We start from the raw sequence: 7,441 nt of genomic DNA, 5'->3' as shown, positions 1-7,441 counted from the left end.
AAAAAAAAAAAAGGACACGAAAGGCTTTACCACCCTAAAAATTACAAGAGAAGAAGAAAAAAGAAAAAGGAAGTTACACACAACTTCCTAAATTACAAGTGCTCAAAATATAAGCTAGGCCGATTAGTCATAACCTCCCCGAAGCTAGGAGTTTCTAAACTTTTAAACACTAAACACCAAGTAGAGAGTTGGTATTTGATCTTATGCTGCACAGCAACTGCAGAATGAGAGTTGTCATTGAAGGCTCTTGCGTTTCTCTCCCTCCAAATACACCACAGGATGGCTACAGAAATCATACTTGAAAAAGCGGGGGTCTAACAACACCACCCAATATTTCGCTTAGCAATCTGTATGGACAAACTCGAATATACTTTTAAGAGAATCAACAAGACTCAATCAATTAAAGTACATCAACGAGTTTATATCTCTCTCTCTTGATTTGATTTCCTCAAACAAAAACTGCGAGTATTAATCAAATACAAGGAATAACTTGGATGGTGCCAAAGACCAATATCCAAGGATCAATCAATGACAATCAACAACCAAAGGTTGGATTACTCTAATTGATGATCTAACACACAACCAAAGCGGAAACTAAAATAACACAGACACCAGAAATTTTGTTAACGAGGAAACCGCAAATGCAGAAAAACCCCAGGACCTAGTCCATATTGAACACACACTGTATTAAGACACTACAGACACTAGCCTAATCCAAGCTAACTTCGGACTTGACTGTAGTTGAACCCCAATCAGTCTCCCACTGATCCAAGGTACAGTTGTACTCCCTACGCCTCTGATCCCAGCAGGATACTGCGCACTTGATTCCCTTAGCTGATCTCACCCACAACTAAGAGTTGCTACGATCCAAAATCGCAGGCTTTGACACTAAACAAATCTGTCTCACACAGACAAGTCTATCAAAGGATCAATCTGTCTCGCACAGAAAAACCCTAAAGTTTTTGTTCCGTATTTTGATAATAATCAAGGTGAACAGGAACCAATTGATAATCCGGTCTTATATTCCCGAAGAACATCCTAGATAAATCAATCACCTCACAACAATCTTAATCGTATGATAGCGAAACAAGATGTTGCGGAATCACAAACAATGAGATGAAGATGTTTGTGACTACTTTTTATATCTTGCCTATCGGAGATATTAATCTCAAGCCAATCAATCTGATTGTACTCGTACGATAGAAGATGCAAGATCAGATCACACAACTACGATAAAAGTAGTATCGGTCTGGCTTCACAATCCCAATGAAGTCTTTAAGTCGTTAACCTGGTTTTAGAAGAAGAAAACCAAAGGTTAAAGGAGAATCGACTCTAGCACGCAAATTAGTATCACACGTGAAGTGTGGGGATTCATTTTGCACAATACTAGATGTCCCCTTTATATAGTCTTTCAAGTCATGGTTTCGCCTTGGTCACAAAGAAAACAATATCCACCGTTAGATGAAAACCTGCTTTAGATTCAAGCTAATATTTCTCAACCGTTATATCGAAAACTTAGCTTGTTATACACAAATGAAATGCACGCTTCTAGGTTTGTTAACCGTACCAAACATGTACATTGTTGGTTCAACAATAGTTAACCAAAATGTAAGCCATATGAGCATTTCATACCAACCATATTCTTCTTCACCATAACTAGTTCAAATGACTTCAAATGAACTAGTTAGAGAGTTGTTCAATTTCAAGGAAATCTTATGTACTACACAAGACACAATTGAAGCAAAGATGATTTGATTCGCTTGAATCAGTTCATGAAATTTTATAGCCACGGTTTGAAAACTGCATTCCTTAGTCTTTATAAGTTTAAGTTCAGAAATCATCTTCAGATATATAACCTTCTTAAGTTCGCACACTAGGTTCGCGGACTTAAGAAACCGGGCAGAGTTTACAAACTCCAGCAGAAAATCTCGGCAAAGACTTTCCGCCGGTTCGCGTACTGGTACTCACGCAAAAAGTTTGTCAACTCCAGCAGAATTTCTCGGGATGAGAAGTTCGGCAGTTCGCGGACTTGGCAACAAGCCATTCTTCCGATTTCTCTTGATCAACAAAGTTCGCAAACTTTGGTTCAAGGGATAGGACTTATGCACATATGTGTTTCCACAACAATACTTATGTCCATCATTGGTGATGTAATCTAAAATCTCATTCCAACCATTGAAACAATCTTAGAGGACGTTATATAGTTGTTACACCATTTCTCGTCAAAGCAATTTTCAAAGTGATTGAAACATATCATGACTTACGTCACTAGGTAAAGATAAACATGGTCGAAGCGAAACGCTTACCAACATATATTTCGAGATATAGATAGGCGAGGTATACTCCGCTCGAAATACCAAATGTGTATAATCTAAGTCTATATATAGCATACGACTTTTTGTCTCAAGAAATATGAGATAGAGTAGATAGACTTTTGAGTGACAGATAAGTTCAAGTCTTCACATACCTTTTTGTCGAGAAGTTCCATCGGTTCCTTGAGTAGTTCTTCTTATTGTATGATGAATCGCCATGAAGTCCTTGAGCTCAACTACACTTTCTATCTTAGTCTGAGACTTAGCTATAGTAGACTAGTGATCGGATTTTAGATAATGGTAAGAAGAGTTGTCGTTCACTCGGACTTTGTTGAGATTAATTTAGTCTTGAATATACAAAATACTAAAAACAAAGGAAAATATACAAAATAAGGTCACAGGATGAAGAGATACTAGGACGAAGGATTTCACTACTTTTCATATTCTTGTGGTTCAATCATTAAATCTAAACAATATAGATCAAACAAAAGAAGTTGTGACTCTAATTCTTTTCCAAAAATAGATTTCATAAAACATTAGTTGTAAGTTGTGAGCATGACGCATCAAATGTAATTAAAACCAAGCATGCGACATCAAACAAAATAACAAATAATTAGTAGAAATCATAACGCAATTAAATATATGCAAAAAGTCATATAAAGAATTAATTCATTTACCACAATCATGAAAAGTTGCTCCTCCGTTGTCTCAGTAATGGGTTCTAGCTCCCCATGGTGAAAACACACTCAAAGAAATTTTTCATTACTCAAACAGTGTTTACAAGGATGAAAATATATGAAAAACAGAGATTTGTAACGCTTATAATTGCTACAAAATAACAGTTGCAATGAACGATAAAAGATAACTGCCGCTGACACTGTAGCATAAACGACTATTTTGTAGGGTCTAATGTTCTTCACGCACCAGCAAAAAACTATTTTCCTGCCACTTGATTTTTCACTCTGTTCTCGATCTAAACTTCTCCCAAACTCTTCATCCCCTCCTATGAACACATGCACCCTTTATATACTCGAAAGCGATCAAATATTCCCTCATAACTGCTCCGAATCTTCTCTTTTATTTCTTTGCACAATACGGGAATAATTTCCCTTTTTAATCTCTGCACGTGTGTTCTGAGATGGATTTCCTTGTTTATCTTGGCTTGATTGGTCGAATCTTGTTGAATAAAGAAGAAAATATTCTCCCATGCGATACGCATCATCCAAATATCCCGTGATAATCTCTCATGCACGAACTGCCCTGATTTCGTCTGTTGGATTAGCTAGCCAAATTCAATCGAAATGACCAATCATACCACGCCTATTACTCTTAATCAAGTTATCCCAAAGAATATCAGCCATTGAATCTCTCTAAAATAGCTCCAAAATCCGAACCCTGATCATGTTCTTCCTCTGTAATTATTTCCCGCCAAAACCGTAGTTTGAATTGGAGAAGATGGGTGCCCCTTAACCGTCTGTGGAGTGTATATAGCATGTTTCCAACTAAGGTGTCTCTTATAAATTGAGGTGCCCCTTATCCAAAACTGAGAGTCCGAATAACACGAGCCCTCCGGGTGCCAAAATCAACTTTTCGAGCCGAATTTTCCAAAAATGTTTATTTCCCAAAAATGCCTACAAACACATAAAATACCAAAATTAGTACAAAATTGAGTACCAACAATATATAGTATTGAGATCAAATTAGACACAAAAATGTGTCTATCAATAACCCCAAACTTATTATTTGCTAGTCCTCGAGCAAATTTATTCTAGAAAAGAAAATTCAAACTCACTAGGTGTCCCTAGTGAACGAGGTATAGTCTCGGAAGGGTTTACCAGAGGTGTACCCACAAAACCTTTACTATACACCCTAGCTATCTACGCAGAACCTTGGAAGGAACTAAAGAATCTCCTTGGTTGGCATACAAACATTGACTATAGGAGGAAGTACCCTGATGCGAAATTCAAATTGTTGTACACGAGTTTGTACTCAGCATACTATAATTCATATATAAGTGACAGAGCTCTACTCAGATGGTTTCTAGACATCATAACCGGAGTCAACCAATCACATGGAAAGATTAGGAAGATGGATAAAGAGAAAAATAGATGGTTTAAAGTGAACGGTGTTTCCCATATCTGTCTGAAGGCCTCTGCCAAGATGAACCTATCCTAATGGACTGAGATACCGGTCTGACTAATATCAACACAACTGGCAAATACAAGGGAACCAGTGGTCGATAAACCTAACTCTAGGTCAACACAACTGGCATATACAAGGGCACCAGTGGTCGATTTTATTGAATTTATTCCGGTTGGTCTGATGGTCTGGTCTTTTTTTTTTTTGTGGTATCTCAATAAGTCTATTTCACCCTAGCATTGGTAACAACTTGAATCGTGTGCCCCACCAAATCACTTAAAAAATAAAAACAGAAGGATTAGGATTCAACGAGATATGGCGAAACTACCATGTTTTTTTTTTAATTCTAACACTTGAGCTCTGTGCTTTTATGAATAGACTCTTTAGATGTTTCCATCTAATCATATTGATTCCTCAACTCCTATAACCAAGATGTTCCCATCCACTTAGATTGGTTAGTGCCAACCTTAATAAATATAAATTTCTAGGCTTTGGAGTTTATTTATTGCAACTAAAAAGTTTCTCCCATACCCCCAAACTTAAATCTAACATTGTCCTCAATGTTTTAAAGATAAAATTAAAAGCATGAACAAGGAAAAACTGTTACCACTTGGAGCAAAAGATTTGAGGAAAGATATTACCGTGTTACATGAGATTGGGTTACCTCCCAAGAAGTGCTAAGTTTAAAGTCTTCGGCCAGACATCGGAAGGAATTAATCACCTCATAGAATCATAAAGCAGTAGCCGGAATAACTGTGGGTCATCTAGATCAAAAAGTGCTAACCAAAAGAAGAGGAAACTACAACAATCCAAGAAGACATCGAACATACCCTTGTTTAAGACAACTACATCTAGTTGTGGTTCAGGTTCATGCTCTATAAAAGGGTCTAAATAAAAAGATTTCATCGGTTGGATTTCCTCAAAGGCATTCTGAAGATCGGGCTGAAGAGTTTGGAAATACTCAACTAAGAACTTAGAAGCGCATAACAAAAGGCTGAATAATTGGGGATCCTTTAAGTCAATCAGATTTTACTCACACATCTAACCACAATGAAAGAGGTGGTCTTCCTTAAGAAAATGTGTCGACCCTATTTTCCTAAAGTAATTAGGTTTAGTCTCAAAACTTAATAACCGACACATCTGAAAATCATATGTTCCCACAATTGGAAGAAAATTTTTTGGTGGGAAAACAAAGTCAATCTTGGTATCATAACCTGGGTTAACCACATCAACCAGAGGATGGGTTTCTAACAACTGAGCTCTCTTATGGACACAACTAGGTTCAGGAAAAAGTGTATGAAGATAATCTTGTAAGATGGTTGAGGCACAAATGTCAAGTCCTACACGAGGGAACTTTCTAAGAGTTAAAGGTAAGGCACCAGGAAAGTGATAATCATCCTCAAACTTAGAGTTTTCAGTGTCTCTAGGTAGACTAGTCACAATTTCCCTAATTTCTAAATCATTAGATTCCTGAAAATGGTCAATTGATTCTTCTAAGTTGTAATCTGGTGCATCCTCACTCATTTTTACGAGTTCACTTTCTTTGTCTAAGACTTTTGTTTCTAAATCGCTAGACTCAAAATAAACTTGTTCCTCTAAACCATCATTGGCTTCGTAATCAAAAGGAAGTGCAACTTCGTCTAAAACGGTATTATCTCTAGTCAAATCCCCGTCCTTTTTAATTGGTGGATAATAATTAAAATTATCGGGATTTGAACCAGAAATATCATTATCATTATCAAGCTCAATAGGAGTAACAAATTCCTGATCACCATGCCTAAATACTTCAGATTCTTCATCAACATTGTCCACATCATACTCATCATTATCATAACATGGAAATGGTTTAACCTCATCTACACAAGGAGTGTCACCAATTCTAACCTCGATATCTTGATTATGCAAATAACTATCCTCATTTTCAAGAGTATTATTGGATACACTATATTGGAAATTCAAGTCATTTCGAGCAATACTTTCGTTCGTCTCTAACTCAAGTCTACGTGTCGACTCAACTATCCTCTCAAGGGTCTCTTCTAAAGAAAGATCCCTAAGTGTTGGATCTAAGTTTTCACTTAACCTATTGAGGATGTCTTCCAAAGAAGATTCAGTCGTTGATGCAGTTCTTTCGTCCATAACTACGTCGTTCACCTCATCTAATTTGTATGTCGATTCAGCTAACTTACGTGATGACTCAGCTAAATTCCTGAGAGACTCTTCTAGAGAAGGAATAGGAACTGAAGGATCATAAAAAGGACTACTTTTCAATAGTTTGATTGTATCCTCTAAAGAAGCAGAACTAGTATTATAATCTTCTTGCCTGTATGACCGATGCGCGTGTGGATAGTAATTGGGCTCACCATGGTATGACCCAAAACCCTGAAAAGGTTAGCGTTCCCAACCACTATTCACAATATGATCATAAAAAGAGTAATGTCCATGTTGTTCAGTTGGATAATCATTGTATTGTCTATACCAGTTCGACATCCTAACTGCAAGGGAATTCTAAACAAGCACAAACAAGGCTGACTCGACCACAACAAGCCTATTTTATCTAGCAAACAAAAAGCATGATGGCTCCACATAGATTGTTCTAGACTAGCCTCTATTCTTTCGAAAAGGAATTCGTTACAATCTGAGCAAACCTCTCTGGAATCAATCCGAGTTAAAGTAAGTTGAATAGAGACGAGGGAAGCTCAGTGGAGCTTTTATACCCAAGGCCTCACCGGCGTTACAAGGCGGCATATTCAACTCACAGAAACCATCATGAACTTCAAAGTATGCTCAAAAGAGTAACCAATATTTTTCGAACGACTTTTCTAATGAGCTCGTTACCCTATCTGTCTCGTTCTAGTCCAAATTTTAAGGCTTAGGTTCGCGTAGGTTACGTGTTCCTAAGGAGGGCAAGAAGGAAACGGTGATGAAATCCGAGTCCTTATCTTGATTTGGCTAGGCCTTGCCCTTTACTAGAAAATTAAATCCGATTTCAG

The sequence above is a fragment of the Papaver somniferum genome, unplaced genomic scaffold, assembly GCF_003573695.1.
Source record: "Papaver somniferum cultivar HN1 unplaced genomic scaffold, ASM357369v1 unplaced-scaffold_137, whole genome shotgun sequence".
Taxonomy (NCBI): Eukaryota; Viridiplantae; Streptophyta; class Magnoliopsida; order Ranunculales; family Papaveraceae; genus Papaver; species Papaver somniferum.
The sequence above is the reverse complement of the archived record's forward strand: the minus strand, read 5'-3'. Positions refer to the sequence as shown.